This window comes from Callorhinchus milii, unplaced genomic scaffold (assembly GCF_018977255.1).
Source record: "Callorhinchus milii isolate IMCB2004 unplaced genomic scaffold, IMCB_Cmil_1.0 Scaffold2, whole genome shotgun sequence".
Lineage (NCBI taxonomy): Eukaryota > Metazoa > Chordata > Chondrichthyes > Chimaeriformes > Callorhinchidae > Callorhinchus > Callorhinchus milii.
The window spans coordinates 87191485-87212063 of NW_024704743.1; the positions used below are offsets into that span (position 1 = coordinate 87191485).

The 20579-nt window shown below is 42.5% G+C and overlaps 1 protein-coding gene across 2 annotated transcripts in view; it reads left to right on the forward strand.

Moving 5' to 3' along the window:
- Positions 1–8421: 8421 nt before the first annotated feature.
- The window catches only part of oxr1a (oxidation resistance 1a), a 270847-nt gene continuing 258689 nt past the window's right edge, over positions 8422–20579 (forward strand). The window contains exon 1 of one of the 2 annotated variants that reach the window (XM_007902691.2): positions 8422–8522. The gene's annotated coding sequence lies outside the window, so the exon portion shown is untranslated. The remainder of the gene's footprint in view (positions 8523–20579) is intronic. The other variant, XM_007902692.2, reaches the window with a different exon arrangement.

The following is a 20579-nucleotide window of genomic DNA, read 5'->3' on the forward strand; positions in this document are numbered from 1 at the left end:
GGGTGGACATCTTAATGTTTCACTGAATTTACTGTAAAGAATACTGTAGGCAAACATAGGAATTAAGATATATAAATAAATCATTAATTTGATGGAATGGTCAGAACTATTAACATCCTAATGAATTTATCTAATTATTGACAAGGTAATTCACATAGAATATGATATTAAACCTGCCATATTACAATACAACACAAGATAAACACATTTGCTGTAAATCTGGATTCTTAGCTATCAACTATATTCCTAGAGAGATGCGAATTTTGCATGAAAGTAATTTTACTCAAACTCATCTCCCACTCCAAGCCTGACATGACATATTGCTTTTGTGTACCATATCAAGGTCTAGCTGCACAGATATTAGGATAATTTTTGCGTTAATGTAGCACCTCACACCTGTGCAGTGTTAAGGGATGCTGTATTGTCGAAGGACCCCTCCTTTGAATTAGACATTAAACTGAGGTCTGTAGAGATCTGACTGTATGGTTAAGGAATAAAATCATTTTCTAATATACATTGACAAGGAATGCCTAGTTTACCATTAGCAAAACAAATGGAGGAAAACTTAATAATTGGAATGATTGCTAAGCCAAATACAGGTAAACAGAGCAGTAAACGTCAAATGTAAATCTCATTCAGATTTTGTTATCATTAATCTTTGCTCAAACTGGCAAAATCTTCTGGAGTTTGCTTTTCAAAAAAATACCCATTTTACAGTTGCAATCTTAGAAAGCTTAATTCCCTTGGGTTGAATGCTTCACAGCGAGGACAAAGAGACTAAGGGAATTGTTGACAGCAGCAGCTTTCAGAAAGCAACATGGTTTATGGAAAGGTTACTCAGCAAGAAACAAGCAGAATTATTTTTACTTTCTGGTTTTCTTTCTTTCAAATAAGAAAAAACTATGGTTAAAAATAATCTTGAATTCCCAAGGATACATTGTTTCCTGCCCTCTGGCTATACTCTGCTGACGATTTAGCTGTTTTCATAAATTCACATTAGAACTTCTGCATCGTACACCTAAAATAGAACATATTTTGTTTTTTGTTCTGTTCGTTTTCCTTTCAGTGGTCAGCTGATGAGTGTAAGAACTTGAAATTAAGCTAATTTGAGCAAAACATTATATTTGATGGAAGGACTCAACCTGACTTTGACTGTGAAGCAGGCAATCTTAACAAAATGTTTTCCACATACCTCAACCATAAATTACAGCAGTAACATATAACAAGCCAAAAATCAATGTAGTTTGAGTGTGTAAGTCTACAGTGGACTGGTGGATTATCTGGGTAAAAAGTTCAATTAATACCACAAAGTAGGATATCCATCTATTCTGGAATCTGAGACTCACTGAAGCTACAGCAACAACTTGTATAAATACATAAACACTGATAACGATATTTCAAAAAATATTGCAATTGAGTTCACCACATATTCCTTTTACCAATAATAATGCTTGCATTTGATATAGCGCCTTATCATGTCTTAAATCACTTCACAGGATTGTAATGTAAAGTGTAGTGACTGGGTATTTTCTAGGCAAATATACACACCCAACTTTGCAGTGAATTATGAACCGAGACTGAGTCAAAGCTCTGATGTAGACTAGTATTAAAACAAATACTTGCATATGACTCAAAAGCCAAATTAGGCATGTCATAGAATCATAGAATCATGCATGACAGAAGGAAGCCATTCAGCCCATCATGTCTGTGCCGGCTCTTTGAAAAGAGCTATCCAATTAAATCCCACTCCCCCGCTCTCTCCCCATAGCCCTGTAAACTTATCCTCCCAAATTTGGTCAATGTGATCAATATAATTTGTTTCATTATGCAATATTATGATCAATCTTGCGGGACAGTCTCTGTAGTCTGGTTCCTGAACCAGGGCGGTCCACAGTACTCCAGGGAACTGCTGATGGTAGACCAGCCAGCTGAGTTTATCGGCAGGACTTGGAGGGCAGACTGGAGTCAGGGATTTTTCCCACTCAAACCAAAGTCATAATGGGTAGGGTGAACCAAACTGAATAAGCAGTGGGAATCTTCCCAGATAGTACTCTCACCACCAAGATATTCAGTTATAGCTGATTCCATTTTAGCAGTGCCCTAATGTACACTTTGGGGGTCACCAAGTCTTGGCTATTGACACCCTGATACTCTCCAGAATTAGATAAGCACTGTGCGCTCCTCCTGGGAAAGAGTGTGCATTCAATTCCAGACATAGGGATATTTCCAAATCTACATGGCATTCATATGTGGAAATGTCAGTCTACTCTTTAGCAAGGTGATGTGTTCATAATTGTCAGACACCCAGCTGACCAAATAAAAATGACATTTCTAATTCAGTTCAAATATTGACTGTACTAATACAACAAAGGTGACCAGGAATGGATTAAGCACTTTAGAATTGTACATAATACAAACATTATTTAAGATTATGTGAGAGAAGTTGCATAAGAGATCAGTTTCTCTTTCAAGGGTGAAAGTAACCAGTTTTATTCATAACTTTTATTCATGCCAACATAAATCCACAAAATGCATTACCAATACAAAATCCCCAAACCTTTCCATTGCTCCACTCAGGTCTTAAATCTGCTGCTCATACAATGATCTTTAAATACACCCTTCCTCTGGCACTTAATCACCCACTCATTTCCTTCCTTATTAACAGCACTTTAACTTCTGATTTAACCCAGGAGTAGGATGGATTGATCCAAATCATGTCCACCCTATCACGCACTTCCAGTTCAAGATGATCTTCCAAAAAACAGAACATCAGCTGAAGCAAGAACATTTGCAATTATAGTGTTATTTGGTGAAATCATAAATAAATACTCCTTGGTAACTTAACCACATTAAAATATTTATTTTGGCTGAAGCACTGAATCATTTACATTAAACACCTCACAATGGAACATAACCGCTCAAGTGCAAAAAGGCTATAGATAATTAAGAATTACAATGAGAAAAAGGTCTGTGGAAAACAATAACTATTTTTAATATGTTGATAATATATAAATTAAGCATAAATCATAAATTTCTATTTGTGGAACAAATAGCAACACTAATGTTTCTAGACTGCCTGTTGGGCAGATGAGAGAGGCTGACCGCTTTATTTGCCTATATATTTGTGATTTTTTCTCAAATCAGGAATCAATTTTTTCCATCCTCTCCTGAAGGTAGTGACTCATTGTAATACAAAGTGCTTCAGAATGCTACCCAGTGGGAAAGGGCTCTATATAAATACAAGTTGTTGCTGTAATATAATTGCATTTGTCCAAAGAACATACACAAAAGTCACTGCACTTTATAGTATATCCTGTGAAGCAATTCAGAACATCCTAATGATTGAAAGGCGCTATACCAAATGTAAGGATTATTATTATTATGACAACACAGTTGAGCAGCATCTGAACACAATACAGCAAACAGTGCAGCTCTATGATTGAGATCGCTCTAGTTATTCTTTTCATGTGCAATGCTAAACACTGAATATAGAGGACATCATAATCCTCCAAAAAAACATCCTATCCCAAGTCATCACCACTGCCTGCCCATTTCTGGTTTGGCGGGCACTCATTGGAGTGTCCTCACCTCTGATTGTTCGATGGATATGTCAGTCAAGCTAACCACTCACCTGTCTTAAAGAGGACCGACTTTTTATCCGAGTTTTACTCAGTTTCACCAAAGATTATTTTGACACGACAGGGTAGTTGGTAGAGCTCAACAAACTCACGAGGGAGGGAGAGAGTTTCCCAAAGCTGGAACACAGAGTGACCCACCTCACCTGGGAACCAGCATTTCATTAGCTTGTGGGCATATGTTGTTCCAGTCAGAATTCATGTGCTCCAGCTGTGGCTCTTTATGTTACATTGTGCATCATCAAACCCCGACCATCCCTTTTATACTATCAATCTTCCACATGGTAGCTCTGAACAGTAGGCAAAACTCCAACAACATTAGACACTTTCATGAGATCAATGAAGCTTTGTTACACGTCGAGCCAGTGTTTTGCCCACAAAATACAGTCAATTCACTTTACAATATATTCTGTGAAGTGCTTTGAGATGTCTTGAAGACGTGATGAGGTGCTATATCAAATGCAAGGATTTTTATTATTATTAAATTTTAGTGACTGTGTGATTTGTGAGAGAAATATGGCAGCCAATTGCAGGAGAAGAAGGCTTTGATAACAATAATAGAAATAATAATAATGCTCCTTGCATTTTGACATAGTGCCTTATCACAATTGGTGCTTATCAAGACCCTCCTCTTTTCACCCTCCTTACCCACCCTGCTCTCCACCCTCCACAATCCCAACCCCCAGCTCAGGTCCAAAACACTCACTGTCCAGCGCCTTGGGACATCCTCCTGACATGAAAGGCGCTATAGAAATGTAATTTTGTTGTTGTAACCACTGAGCTACAGGAACTTCACGGCAGTTATGGCAGTTCTATTACTGTATTGTGGCTGAAGTACACAAAGTGTGAGTTGAGTTTCTCTGGAGGTTTAGTAGACTCATTCTTAGAACTAATCTGGGTATGTGGGTAGACAAGTAATGCTGATAAGGTACAACCAGGCTTGACATGTGGTGCTTTATCACAACCACCAGGAGGTATGCAAGAGCAGCCAAGGGAAATGGGGGAAATCACACTCTTGAACAGTTTTCCCTTTCCTCTCTTTGGGCAGCAATTAAACAGACTCAAGGAATACTAGCTTCCTGCAATGAGACAACAAAACCTACATTGCTTGAAAGTGCTTTGTGGCATCTCAGTACACCATATCACTTGTGGTCCATAAGTGATATGGTGTACTGAGATGCCACAAAGCACTGGTAACCTTCATTATTATTATAATAATGTGAGTAACACATTCATCTTTTGTGAGATCTAATAGGAAGTGTAGCACAAGCACAGATTGCAGAGAGATCAATGTACTCTTATTACATTGTCAGGTGAGTGCTGGATTTACGTCATCGTCTGTGTAAATCTGGAATTAAATTCATAGCAGGAAAAAACAGCTGGATCATTATTTTTAGTTCCATTCAGTTTCTTTAAGCATACCTTTATTTTTATCAACTGAGATTTTATATATATGCTAAATGGATAGACAAAGGAAACCTGGATCAACATTTTCAGGTAGGCAAAGCAAGACCAAAAAGAGGCCAATTTTAGGATGAGCCACTAGTTCTTTACATAGAGGTTAATCAACAACTGGAATGATTTACCAGGAACAGTGGTTGAGGCCAGGACATTGCATTTATTTCAGAACCAGTGGGACATGCAGTGGGAAGATGGTAGGATTGGTTTCCTGAACAAGTAGGAACAAACATAAAGAGAGGACTTCAGCTTAATGTCTCAGCTAAAGGACGACACCTATGATCAGATATTAATGATTTTATGATGAGATATTACATTTCTGATTATTATTATAATGCAGCACTACCCCAGCACTGATTGGAATGTCAGACTAGACGATGAGTTTAATATATATACAAAACTGTAGATTAATTTCAATATAAATAATATTTTCTAATCTTCCTGATGTGGAGAGATATAGGGAAGTAGAGCTGAGTCCAAGAGAACTAGTCTGGAAGTTCAACCAAAGTAACGGAGGTGGTTTTACTGGCAAGATAATGAATCCTATTCGCAACTCATGTCGTGTGAATTGGCTGAGCCAGAAATTAGTTTTGCATAAAATGTGCCTGCAATCTCAAAGCTAGTGAAACATCTTTGCACAATTATTTTCCTGTTTATTATCTTCTCTCAACAAATGACTCATTTGGCTTGGCTCAGTGGTAGCACTCTCGCCTCTGAGTCAAAAGGTTGTGGGTTCAAATCCCATGTCGGGACTTTGAAATCACAGTCGAAGCTGACACTCCAATGCATTGCTGGGGCTCAGAGGTTGTCAGAAGTGTCTTTTGGTTGAGATGTTAAACATTGGTCCCGGTTGTCTGTTCAGGTGGATATTAAGAACATGAATATCAGGTGGATGGTACTATTCAAAAAAAGAAGGGAGTTTTTCCCATTGTCCTGGCCAACAATCCCTCAAATAAAATTGGTCATTCATTTCATGCTGTTTGTGAAACATTGCAGTGTGCAATTGTGCTGCCATATTCATCTATTATATTTCACAGTAAATATTGTGCTTTGAGACGTCTGTCTGATGTGTTAGGCGCTAATGCGAATTGCAAGGATCATTCTCTCTATGAACCCCTCCAATCGGGTTTCCATCCTGCCCACAGCATCGAAACAACCCTGGTCAAAGTCACTAATAACATTCTGCCTCTGCTTCCTTGCTCTCTTTCGACTCTGTCGACCATTTATCCTCCTCCACTGCCTCTTCTCTCAGCTCAACCCTCATGGACTGGCCCTTGCCTGGTTCAAATCCTACCTCTCCCACCATCTCTATTTTGTTTCCATTAACAGCTTCTCTTCCAGCCCCTGCATCGTCACATGTGGCGTCCTTCAAGGCTCTGTCCTTGGTCCCCTCCTTTTCAACATTTACATGCTCCCTCTTGGTGACATCATCTGTAGACAACTTTCACATGAATGCAAATGACACCCAACTCTATCTTTCCGCCTCCACCCTCGACTCCAAGATCACAGCTCTCATCACAGACTGCCTGTTGGACATCAAGTCTCAGATGAGAGCAAACTTCCTCCAGTTGTCAACAAGACTGAGGCCCTCCTGCTTGGCTCCTGTCAGTGTCTCCATACCTCAGGTACTGACAGCATCACCCTTCATGGATACTTTCTATACCTCACAGAGTTAATACGGAATCTCGGCGTCCTGTTTGACCCTCAACTGTCCTTCATCCATCCCCCACATCCATACCATGACACGCTCTACCTTCCCCCACCTCCACAACTTTGCCTGGCTCCGCTACTGTCTCACACTGAAAGCCGCTGAGACCCTTGTCCACCCATTCATCACATTCAGGTTCAACTATGCAAACTCCCTGCTTGTCGGCCTCCCCAACTCCTCCCTCCACATGCTGCAGATCATTCAGAACTCTGCAACCCATGCCCTCTCCTGCACCAGACTCTGCAACCCTATCGTCCCCATCCTGGCTCGGCTTCACTGGCTCGCCATCAGTCGAAGGATACAGTTCAAGATCCTGGTCCTCACCTTCAAAGGCCTTCATGGCCTTGCTCCTCTCTACCTCTGTGACCCCTTAACCCCCAACCAACTTGTCCACTCCCTCCGTTCAGCGGACTCTGACCTACCTTGCCTGCCCCACCATTGATGGGCAGGGCTTCAGCCTCCACCCTCTGGAATTCCATCCCACAGTCTCTTTGCCTCGTCCCCTCCCTTGACTCCTTCAAGACCAATCTCAAGACCCTCCTCTTCGACTGTGCCTTTGGTCACCCTCTTACCCATGCTCTCCTTGCCTCCACCCATCCTGATCCCAACCACCAGCTCTGGTGTAGATCCCTGACCGTCCAGTGCCTTGGAACGTCCTCCTTACATGAAAGGCACTATACAAATGTAATTTGTTGTTATTATTATGTGCCTAAACTCAGTGACCATCAGTTTACTATGCCCTTTGTAATGATCACTTCTCTCTTCCCCATCATAGCAGTAAGTAATAAAACCCTTTGTTTCTTTGAAAAAAATCAATTGAAAACCATTTTTCTTTTTTAAAAGGAAATGTGATGAACTGGTTGACAAGATTGTGTTTACCAGTCTTCTGAATGCAAAAGAAAAGTGGGGGTGAAATTCCATTTGGCTCATGCCCAAGACCAGCAGAACATCATAAATCATTTTCATAAGCCTTTGACAGACTATTAGTAAATAGTGGTTTCTAAACTTCTTTAAAACTGACTCACTACATGTTTGATCCAAAATTGGTACTGTTTGTGGGATATTGATGTGTGTTTGCCTTTGAGATGTCCTTGTAAGATAAAATGCACTGTATCTGACCAAGCCTGGTGAGGATTTTTTTGGGGTGAAGGGAAAGAGAGATAGTCTAACTTTGTAAATGATCATTAAAAAATAGACAGCAGGGACGAGGAGCAATGTGTAAGCTGAAATGCGATGTTTCATTGAACACATTAGAGTTAGTGGACGAGCTCGTTTAAAGAGCCACACAGTGTATCAAACCACAGCTACACCATGAGCAGTGTTTACACTGTCACATCCTATTGTTCAATGCAACATATTTTCACTGTTGAAAAGCACCCAATGAAACCTGACCCTCATCGTTTGCATCTGACCTCCCCATCACTGGGTTTATACAAGGGACCTGGTGCTGTTCACAGTGCCCAGCTCAGTCTTCACCTGCATTTCAGCAGGCAGGTGCTTTTGTTTATTAATCCTGGATGTGGTTTGCTCCAATTCCCCCTTCTTTCTCATGAGCTCTTGGTAGTTTCCACTAGGAGAAGGTCACATTACTGAGCATGTCTGGTGCCCAGCCAAGCTGAGCTGAGCTGCAGTTTGCAGGAGATCTGAATGGAAAGGCCTTCAGCAGATAAACGGTGTGCAGGCAGGCAGGAGTGAAGTGGGACATGCAGTAAACCTTGCAAGTAAGTTGCTTTAATTGTATCTGTTGGTTCAGGTCGCAAGAGAGCGAACGATCTGCTTCTCTGTGCCCAATGCACTGGATTGCTGTAATTTTTGGTTAAGTGATTGATAATCAATTCAGCTGTTCAGTGGTATCAGGACTGCAGGAAAAAACAAGAGGGAAGGGTGTCACTCAGGGCTCTTCAGTGCTGTGGGAGTGCAGACAGTCCTGTATAGTATAATGGAAGCTGAACTAGTTCTGTTCCAGGTAATACTGTACTGTGTGCTGCTGTAACCTTGTGATAAGCAGCCTGTCACTGCTCACCCAGGCTGGTAAAGCTGCTGAGGATAACTTTTTCTGAGCTGATTATAGCTGCAATGCTGTAATTAATGGAGCACCGTATCTCTGGTTGTATGACAAGCTCAGTCCAGAGCTGAAAAAAAGGGAGCAATCTCTTTACCTATCTGAATACTACAAGGTGGTGTGGAGCAGCAGGATAAAATGCCTCTTCTTCCTCCCCCCACCCCTCCCCCTCCCACAATAGTTAACTCTATGATGACTACAGCAGAACAAAAATACTGTACATTGTTATCAAGCAATTATTTATTACGTTTCTCTATTTATGTCAGCCTGGCTCGGTGGGTCGCACACTTAATTCTGGATTAGGAGGTTGTGGGTTTAAATCCCACACTACGACTGGATCTTAAAATCCAGGTTTACACTACAGTGCGGCAATGAGGCGACGCAGAGCTGTACTGAGGATGAGATATTAAACTGTGGACTTGTCTGCCAATTGGGGTAAATATTAAAGATCCTATTGCACTATTTTGATGGAATCTGAGGTACTGGCCAATATTCCTCTCTTATCCAAATTCACACAAAAAAAAACAGGTTTGATTCAGTCATTCATCTCAATGCTGTTTGTGGGATGTTGCTATCTTGGTTGTCTATTGACTGTTGTTAATTACCTTGTAGCAACTTATGATGCACCTTGAGATATTTCAGTGTGAAGTTCATCTTTCCATAATGTGTATTTTAAGAACTTTTAAATGGGGGAGAAGAAATCTTGCTTATCTCCTTATTTTTCAACCTATTCTGTAAATTGTTGCAGTACTGTATGTGAATGGTACTTTAAATGTGAAAGGAAAATGTGTGCTGTGTACTGAATGCAGTAATGTGTGTGTACAGTATTCATTTGATAGATAAGAACAAATAATCTAAAATGAGTGTTTTACGACACATAGAATAATTATTTTGTTGACTGGAATTGTTCTGCAGAAATAACACAGTTTAAAGTTTTTCATCTTGTTATCAATTTGCTTGGTAACTTGGTTGGAAAGTGTACTGTCCAGTGTGAAACTGATACACAGTGTGATACACAGGGTGTAAAGACACCACGTTCAAATCCGGGGTTTCTGCTCTTGATCAGTTCCCCAAGTGAAATAACTGGCTTTACGGGCAAGAAGTCAATTTGCACGAATGTGCTCTGGTACGCTACCCTGTGTGAGAGGTGCTATATAAATGCAAGTTGTTGTTGAATGCACACCCCACATGTGGACACATCATACGCGCGTGTGTGCACATGCCATAGGATAGCCTGCCAAAGCTCATAGATAGTCTTGTACATGAAGAATATTCCCAGAGGACTCTGCTTTGGCATGAGTTCAGGAGAGGAGTGAAGAAAATTGAAAGCAGGGGAAGAGAGTAATAGTTTTATCTCTTATCATCAGTGTTTCTGAATGATTTAAGCTGCAGTATTTGCTTTCAGTACTTTATCTGAATGGGTATTTCAGCCAGCTGTAAAATAACTAGTGAAATCATGCCTTTGTAAAAAGAAATCACAGATGGGGCCAAAGAAATGCAAGCAGATGGCAATAGGAGTCTAAACTGGGTGCAGTTAAAGAGTTAAACCCTCTAAGTACTTAATACGTATGCTGTACTCAGAATATCCACATTTTTGAAATGGTGGCAAATGATTTCCTTTGCATTTTTGGTGCATTACAGTTCAATTATTTAAAAAATATCATAATGTAAATGCTGGGTAAGGATTCTTGCTTAAGCGAATGTTTCGCTCACTTCACTGAATCTGACGTGTGTTTTATTAGATCAGGCACTTGTTCAGTCCCTACACTTGACAGTAAACAACAAAACTACATTTGTAAAGGGCAAAAGCACGTTGAGACATCTTGAAATGATGATATGCTGTAAAATGTCGGTTCTTCTTTCGAAGTTGGCTATTTTGTGAACTGGACCAGCTTGTAAATGTGCCGAGTAATCTAATGTTACTGTGTTCAATGCGGAGGGGGAAACACTGGTGGTGATTTCCTTGGAGGATTGGCATTTAAATCTTTCTATAAAAAGACTGTATAATGCTGATCAAGATTGTTTCACATAGATAGATTCAGTAAGATACGCAATTATATTAAAACCCCTGTTGTAAAAAGACTGTACCAGGTAGAGCCTGGTACAGACAACCAAATATGCTAGAGTTGTTTGCTGAAATATAAAGAGAGGATTTACTGTAGTTTAAAACATACAAACAATAAACCTGTGGAACAGGCTCCCTAGGGAGACAGATTAAGCAGCCAATATTGATTCCTTCAAACGCAGATATAGTACATAGGTAGTTCGGTACATAAGTGCAGCGACCACCAGGAAGGTGGAAGGTGAACTAGATGGACCTTGGTCTGTTTTTGCCGATCGTTTCTTATGTTCTTACGTTACATTGTTTCCCTCCCCGCCGCCTATTCTCTTCCTGGTTTCATGACTCTTGTGTTTAAGAATCTCCTGGGCATAAATGGTTAAACTCTGTTTTGTGGGGACAGGCAGATTGTTTCATCTGCTCAATCCCATTAGATATTGCACTTGATGTATCGTGATTTGCTAGAACAAAAACGAAGGAAAGTGCTGAATCTCGGATGGTCAGTTTAAAGCTTTCAGCTCTGGAAGCTGAGGTTAAGTCCTGTATGTTTAAATAGAAAGAACTTGTACCTATAAATTTTGAAATGTATCGAAGCACTTCCTAATAATTACCCAACTCAAGTGCCTTTTTTGTAGGTAAGTATTGTGGCCATTTTGCTTACAGCAAAATCCCATCAACAACAATGAATTAGAGTTGTACGGTGCCCTTCACGTTGGAAAGACATCCCAGGGCATTAGACAATCAGGGGATTGGGACCCAAGCTGGGAGTTGGGGTCAGGAGGGGTGGAGCGCAGGGGGTGTGGGGATGATAGGGTGGCTGAAAGTATGATCGAAGAGGAAGGTCTTTAGATGGGACTTGAAGGAGGCAAGAAAGTGGGTAAGTGGAGGGATTGCATGATAGAGTTCCAGAGTGTGGGGGCAGAGATGCTGAATGCCCAACCGCCAATGGTGGGGTGAGAAGTGAGGGGTCCTTGAGCAGGCCAGTGTCAGCCAAGCGGAGGGAGCTGACAGGCTGATATGGGGTTAGAAGGTCGGAGAATTAGGGGTGTGAGATTGGTTTTGTACTCGATTGTCTAAGGAATGGGGAGCCAGTGAAGCCAGGCAAGGGTGGGGGTTATCTTTTTGCAGAGCCTGGTGAGGGAGTGGACATGAACTGCAGAGTTTTGAATAATCTGCAGCTTGTGGAGGGAAGGATTGGGAAGTCCAGCGAGCAGGCAGTTGGCGTAGTCAAGCTGGGACATGATGAAAGAGTGGATAAGGGTCTCACTGGCCTGTGGTCAGAGGCAGGCAATGTGGCGGAGGTGGGGAAAGGCGGAAAAGGTCATGGCACAAATGTGGGGTTTGAAGGATAGCTGAGGGTCGAACAGGACACGGAGGTTCCGTATTGGCTTGGTGAGATGTAGAGTGCAACCATGAATAGTGAACAGTCAGTGCCTGAGGTGAGGGGGTGCTGATGGGAGCCAAGCAGGAGGGCCTCTGTCTTGCCAACATTCAGATGGAGGAAGTTGGCTCTCGTCCAGGACTTGATGTCTGACAGGCAATTAGCCAGTACAGCAGGGGTCCTAGAGTCAAGAGTGGAAGCGGTGAAATAGATTTGGATGTCATCCGCATACATGTGCAGTTGACATCACCGAGCGGGAGCATGTATAGATTGAAGAGGTGGGGACTGAGGACAGAGCCCTGAGGGACATAACACGTGAAAGTGCGGGGGCTAGAAGAGAAGTTGTTAGTGGACAGCCACGAGTTGAAACTGGAGAATACTAGATCTTTTCAAATTGTGCATGGGATCTTTTTGCATCCGCCACAAGAACAGGTAGATGAGACCTTGCTTCAAAGTCTCATCCAAAGGACAGCACCTATGACATTGCAGCACTCCCTCTGTTAGACTGTTAGCTTAGAGCAGGGTCCAACCTTTCGGCTTCTGAGGGCCGGATGCCTTAAATAAGAAAGGTCCACGGGCTGCAAAAGCAATATTTTTGTATTTCCCTTTCATAAACATACAACAATAACAACAACAACAAGATTCCATTTATAAAGCGCCTTTCACGTCAGGAGGACGTCCCAAGGTGCTGCACAGTTGGGTCATGACCGGAGCGAGGGGGGGGGGGGGGGGGAAGGGGTGGGGGGGGGGGGGGGGAGGGGGGGGGAGGGAGGGAGGAGGGGGGAAATGGTCAGGGTGAGGGGAGGGAAGGGAGGGAGCGAGGAGGGGGGAAATGGTCAGGGTGAGGGGAGGGAAGGAGGGAGCGAGGAGGGGGGAAATGGTCAGGGTGAGGGGAGGGAAGGGAGGGAGCGAGGAGGGGGAAGAGAGTCGAGAGGGGAGCTGAAGGCACGGTCAAAGAGAAAGGTTTTGAGACGACCTTGAAGGAGGAAAGGGAGGAAGCGGCGAAGGCACTGGGGGATGGAGTTCCAGAGCCTGGGGCTGAGAGGCTGAAGGCCCGACCACCGATGGTAGGGCGATTGGGGCGGGGGACGTGGAGCAGACCGGAGCCAGAGGAACGGAGGGTACGGGCAGGTAGGTAGGGGATAGTAGGTCGGAGAGGTAGGAGGGAGCAAGGCCGTGAATGGCCTTGTAGGTGAGGATGAGGATCTTGAATTCGATCCTCTGGGGGATGGGGAGCCAGTGGAGGCGAGCGAGGGTGGGAGTGATGTGGTCGCGAAGCCTGGTGCGGGACAGTACACGAGCTGCAGAGTTCTGAATGACCTGCAGCTTGTGGAGGGAGGTGCCGGGAAGGCCGGCGAGGAGAGAGTTCCCATAGTCCAGCCTTGAGGTGACAAAGGCGTGAACCAGGGTTTCAGCAGCGTGAGGGGTGAGGTAATGCCGTAGTCTGGCGATGTTCCGGAGGTGATGGAAGGCGGTGCCAGTTGTGGTGCGGATGTGAGGGAGAAAGGACAGCTCAGGGTCGAACAAAACGCCGAGGTTCCTGACCGGCTTTGAGAGGTGGAGAGTGCAGCCTTGGATGCTGATGCTGTCAGCGCCTGAGGTGCGGAGGCGCTGACGTGAGCCAATCAGGAGGGCCTCGGTTTTTCGCACGTTGAGCTGAAGAAAGTTGTCTCTCGTCCAGGACTCGATGTCGGACAGGCAGGCATAACCATATTTACACAGCACCTTTTGCATATTGGAAAGACATCTCAAAGCACTCAACACATCCGGCTAGGCACTGAGCTGGAGGTGGGGGCCAAAGGAGGTTAGAGGGGGAGGGGAAAAGCTGACCAAAAGCATGGTGAAAGAGGTAGGTCTTGACATGCCTTGAAAGAGGGGAGGGAGCGATTCGGAGGGATACTAGGAGTGGAACTCCAGAGAGCGGACATAAAGTGGCAATGGTGGGGCAAATGAGGTGGGGTGACATGAAGCAAGCCAGTGTTTGCGGGCAAAGGGAATGGGTGGCTCGGGAGGTCGCAGAGGTAGGGTGTGGGGAAATTAAGTAAAGGAGTTCCTTATTAGAGAAAGAGAGAGCTTTTTGTGAGGAAACTGCATGGCACAGCGCTCAATGTCTGTCCTCAGCCCCCACTGCGGCAGCTCAGGGAGGCTCCGAGTGTCTGTCCTGACAACGAGTCACAAAATGCTGCCCTCACATCTCCTATCACTCTCTCTCTCTCTCTTTGTTTCTCATTCTCCGCCACTCCCTGATGCTCTGTGGGCCACCAATTGCACCACTAATGTATGAGCTCAAGTTGAGTACTAATTGGGAGCAGGCAGCTTCATTATTACTGTGGTTGCTAAGTGTCTGAACTGGATGTGTTTGATGCTGTCAGTCAGTACCAACAATTGTAAAATGTTTTATACCCCTACAGTTCTCACCTTGATGAGTATAAACCCCACTAACTTTAACAAAAAATGCTGCATTTTTTGCTGAAAAGAGCTGGCATTTCAATAAAAGAAAGTAGGTAAGCCCCGTATGATTTGCTTGCAAGTTCACAATGTAGTGATACAAAAAATGCGGAAACATGCAGGACTTCATTGTGATAAAAATGTTGCCCAACTCTCTGGCTCCTTCACAAACTTAAAAAGTACAGTTGGACAAACATAGGCATGAAGCCAGTGCTCCTTTAGTTGCTAGGGAGCAAGTTACTGTTTTTGTAAGTGATTGAATAGAAATCAAGGACTCTTGTCAGGAACTGGAAGCACATCACCTCAACCTGCAGGTTCTTGGCTCCAACAAAATCTCCTTGGTAGACTCAGAATTGCTATTTAGAGAATACAAAATGTTTACACCCTGCTGTAATTATTTTCGATTTGCCTTTCCAAGAAGTGAACTGAGGCATAACTGGTGAATTTCAATCAAATGCATCCTATTGCATTGGGTGAAATGGTCACTACTTTCATATTTGTTTAGATCAAAGATAATCTTATGAAGTCACTCAATTGCGCAACACAATTCTTAGCCTTAAAATGGCTTCACCAATAGCAGCTGAACTTGGGGAGAAGTCTGACTGAGATACAGAGAATATAGTAGGTGATGTTCAATTCATTTTAATGTATTTTCCTGTGGATATGAGGGTGGAGGAAGAGGTGGTGAGGGAAAGAGTGATGAGAGAGGCAATGGTTGTAGTGTGAGTGAGTGTGCACAAGGAAAATGAGAAAAAATATAATTGAATTATTTGAGTGAGTTCCTTTTCCTGGTTTGATTTGTATTTTTTTAACATGTGTTTGTATGTAAATATAATATAAATACATACACATATGTATTTATATATTATAGATAGGATTCTCCTTATGTCGGAAATATGTACAATCCAGATAAATGTTGATTCATGCTTCTGGATCTTGGCACTCGATTTAGAAACCTGTGATTTAGTTTATTGATCATCTTAACATCATGGTTCATTTTATTCATGTCCACTATCTTTATGTATGGCTCCCACACTGTTGCTAACACACCCATGTTTTGGTTAAAGAAAGCAGTTTGTTCATACTCTGGCCACTTTATTAATACTAATAACAAGCACAGCTTGACTCCTCCCCACATGAGACTTGGTTTCACAAATCCGTTATTCTAAGGAGGACAAAAATAAATCCTAATCTCTAGTTTTACTCAAGGTTTGTTAATGTTGTGCCTAATTTAAACCCACAATTTCTGGCTTTAGTGGTGCTACCACTAAACCTAAATTCAAGACGCCAGTGGCATAGGCGATTGAACCAACACTAACAAATTCCCACTATGGAACTTTGAACTCACGGTCTACTGTGCAATGCAGTGCCGGGGGAGCATTGTCTTGTCAGTGGTCTTATCCTTCAGATTAGATGTTAAACCAAGATCCTTACTGTCTATTCAGTTGGACCATGAAGAACCCATGACACTATTTGAAAAGAGAATGGTATTTCCCTGTGTCCTGGACAATAATCCTACAGCTAAATTGGCTATTCAGCTTCTGGTTCTTGGTAGGGAATTGCTGTAGGCAGTTTGGTTGCTGTGTTCATCTGCAGGTTAATTTACTATTCTTTACAGAAAATTGGTGTGTTTTGAAATATTTCAACATGATGAGGGGCTATATCCAATGCCAGGATTTTTATTATTATTATTATCTATGGGCCATTAAGGTCATACTTTCTTGCATTCAATCCCGGCAACCAGGGTCAATTGAAAAGCTAAACAATTACCTGGACTTATTTTAAAATTCCTATAAAACTAAACAGAAGTGTTTATATTGATTTTAAACATGCAGAGGTTTGGAGACTTGTGGCCAAACCAACTATCTTTTATAAATATACCTAGATATAGTGTTCATGAAGGGAGCTCTCCAAGCCTATTTAAACTGATAATTGGCTTGTCATGAGAACAAGACATTGCTGCGATACCAGGTTAGCAGGTCAATAAAATCCCCTCCAATTCAGAAGAATGGAATTGATAAACACACGACATACCACCTGTCCAGCTACTACAAGTGCCCTACTTGACAGGGCTTTGGCTTATTCTGGTGAGAGAGTCTATACTTTACCTGATTCAATTACCATTTTCCTAGGGGGAGAGGGAAGAGATCAGTTGGATCACTTTGGAGCTGAGTTTGCTCAAGGTGACATGCTTGGCACAGAATATTGGAATCGAGTCAATCCTCTGTGGTGATAGTTCAGCTCCTGAGTCAAGTGGTCTACAGTGTTCCAGGACCCTGTAGATGACAAACTAGACAACCTGGTCCATCAGCATGGATTTGGAGGGACAGAAAAGTCAGCTCCTGTTATTCTTACAAGGCAAAGCCTCAATGGGAGGGTGGTTCTAGCTGAACAAGCAGTAGGAAGCTTACCAGATGGTGCTTCACAGGCAAGCTAAACAGTTTTAGCTGGTTAAATTCTTGCAGTACCCTAATGCACACTCTGGGATCCCCAAGCCTTGGCTCTTGTCAACCTGTGTCAAATTCTCTTAAAATTCTCTACACACAGGATGTGTCTCTCCAGGGAGAGAGTGTGCATTATATCCAGACACAGGAAAATTTCCATATATATGTTGCATACATATGTGGAACACTCAAAAACAGACTGATGCTATTAAGCCTGGTGATGGGTTTCTGCTTGTGTCTGACAATAACAACAACTTGCATTTACACAATGCAGAATAACAATCAGAAACTCGGCTGAGCAAACAAAATGTAATTGGTTTACTGCGGACATACCAGGCATTGCCAGAGGTGTCTTTGAGCCAACACAACCCCATGGAACTCTCATTTGCTTTATCCTCCAGGGATGATTATGTTTATTTAGACAACTTTCATTTTAGCAACTTCCAAAAGTTGAAATGCTCAATTGCATCCATGGTGATTAAAACTCGCAACTTTCCAGTCTCAAGTCTGGTATTTAACCAACGTGAGATACCCTCCATGTTCAGAAGGGTTTACTTGGTTGAACAATATGATAGTGTTAGTCGCAAACATGTTCTGGAACTGGCATAACTCATTGCACATGATCCAACAAATATTTACATGCCTTACACCAGAAAATTAAAAATCTCTCTAAACTCCATGTTGAAAGTAAAAAAAAAATTTGGATCTTTGCTACAGCATTTGCAATCAGTTACTGTCAAGTGCAGAGCCTACTTGTAACCAAACATTTATTTATTGATCAGTTGTATTATTTGCTTATTGAAATACATGATAAACATTTTCTGGAGTTGCAGTTGGGTCTTTTCCCGGACCCAAGTTTGCCAAAACCTTGCTCTCGCTTAAACACATTTTAAAGACACAAAGATGCAATGCTCTCAATGAGGAACATCACCAAGCACGCCACAGGTTTATTGTTCAATGTATCAGGTGTTTGGACAGTTCAGGGCAGAGGCTTCACGATTGCATCCAGCACAACACATAGAATTCAAATGGGTGAGGAAGGCCTGGAGCGGTCGACTGTAGAAGAGACTCCAGCGAATGTCAGGGTCCAACTGGTTGTGTGTCACTTTAATTAACATTCTTCTGACATCTGCATCCTTGCATCCCTCATGGTCCTATGGTATGTTTAGCCCCAGAGCAGAATCTTATATAAAGCACTTGTGGTGAAACAAATGACAGTAATGGGTGCTGACTCTTCTGAGTGTGATTCAGGTTTGCTAGTTGTGCTGTTTCTCTAGGTGGTCCTGGTTGATCTTTGATAGGAAGTGACAAGAGAGAAACACTGTCAGCATGTATAATATCGTATGTATTCAACATCTACCTATTTGTTATGCTCGAGGTAACATTGCGATGCTAAAAGCTTATTCAGCAGTACTGGCAAAGGGTGCGCAGTGAGAGGCAATTAAAGAAAGCCAGGATGGGATGTGGGCGAATGAACATGTGGTGGAGGGAGGCAGATTGAGCATGATTTGGCAAGAGGGAGGGAGGCAGAGTGAGGACAAGGTTGAGAGAGAGAGGAGGCATGAGATGGAAGGGAGGAGAAGGTTAAAGGAAGTGAGGAGTGAGGAAGGGAGCATGTGGGGATGAAAAACAGTGATCCCGTGTGTGTGTAAAAAAAAAAGTGATGATGTTATAGCTATTGTATCCTAGAAAGCAACGTGATTAGTTTTAGACATAGAATTGCCTTCATCACAGTGTACAGTGAGAGCGAAGTTGTGTGGTTGAATTACAACTGCATTCAGACATCCAGAGCTGTGCATATTTAAGTGTCGCACAGGGTGAATCTTGCAATCCTCTGTGTATTGTGTACAATTGCTGCCCTGAAAAGCAAGAACTGCTTGATGTTTTATCACTGAATCTGGGTTGCTTCTGCATGTTTCTTAGCAAATTGCCATGAATTCACTCTGAAAAGTACAGTAGAAATTGGAGCTGGGCAGCCAGGGAGTATCGCTCCGGCTATCCTGCAGCGTATTGATATCCTGTATTGTATTGGTTAGAGCATTCGCCTCACAAGGGGGAGGACCCGGGTTTGATTCCTGGGCGGGGCGAAACCTTAGACAAGTTTCCTTACTCCACACGCCTTTGTTTACCTAGCAGTAAGTAGGAATCCGATTGTTAGTCAATTGACGGATCGTTTTCCGGGGATAAAACTCCCTTCTTAAAATAATAATAATTTGGTCACTCATTCCATGACTGTTTGTGGGACACTGTTGTGCGCAATTGGCTGCTGCGTTTCACCCACAAAATATAATCAGTTCACTTTATAATATATTCTGTGAAACGCTTTGCGACGTCTCAACAATGTGATAAGGTGTTATATTAAATGCAAGTATTATTATTGCTGGAGGGGGAGGAGAGTGAACTGAAGATTGCTTGGACTACCTTTCCAGCTGGTTTTAACGGCATTTGAATGTTCACTGCTGCAGTGTGAATGCTGTGAGTCCAAAACAATTCTGGCTCCACTCCCAAGTGATTCCTTAAGTTTTGCCAAGAACTTTGCAGCAACTGTTTTTTGTTATTAAAGAGAAGAAACTGCATCTCCTTTTCTGATGTCATTGAAACTTTAATGTGAAAGTCCTTTCTTAATCCTCAAAGAGTTTGGCTATAATGTTTGTCGTAACTCATCTCTTAACACTGCAAATTATAATTTATAATAATAAATATAATAAATTGGTCACTCAATCCACGACTGTTTGAGGGACATTACTGTGTGCAATTGGCTGTTGCGTTTTGCCAACAAAATATACAGTCGTTTCCCTTTACAGAATATTCTGTGAAGTGCTTTGAGACGTCTCAAAGACATGATAAGGTGCTATATCAAATGTAAGGGTTAAATGCAAGGTTCATAAGATGCGAAAGGAGATTGAGAAAATAATCGCCAAACAATGCTTTAGATATCTGAAGGTAGCAGGACAAACAGGCATAGATTTAGGGTTATGATGGACAATTCAGGACATTTTTTTACAACAAGGGCACTTAGTAGCTGGAATGGGTTACCATGAGGGGTGGTTGAGACTAGGATGCTGGATGGACAGAAGAAATCGCTTGATGCTAGCAAAACGCTGTGAAGAGCACTATATAAATGCAAGTTGTTGTTATGAAGAATGAGAAAGGTAACCAAATGCATGGTTGAAAAGATGGGACTCGAAGTGGCCTTTAGTGGAGGTGGGGAGAGAGAAAGTTGAAAGGACTCTGGGATGGAGTTCAAGAGAATAGGGGCACAATGGCTAAAACCTTGCCCAGTGATGGTGAGGCAGATTGGGCAGGAGGCATGAAGAGGACCTATGATTGCTGAGCGGCGGTGTCTGCAGGGCTGCAGAGGGGAGGGTGGGGTGAGCCCATGGA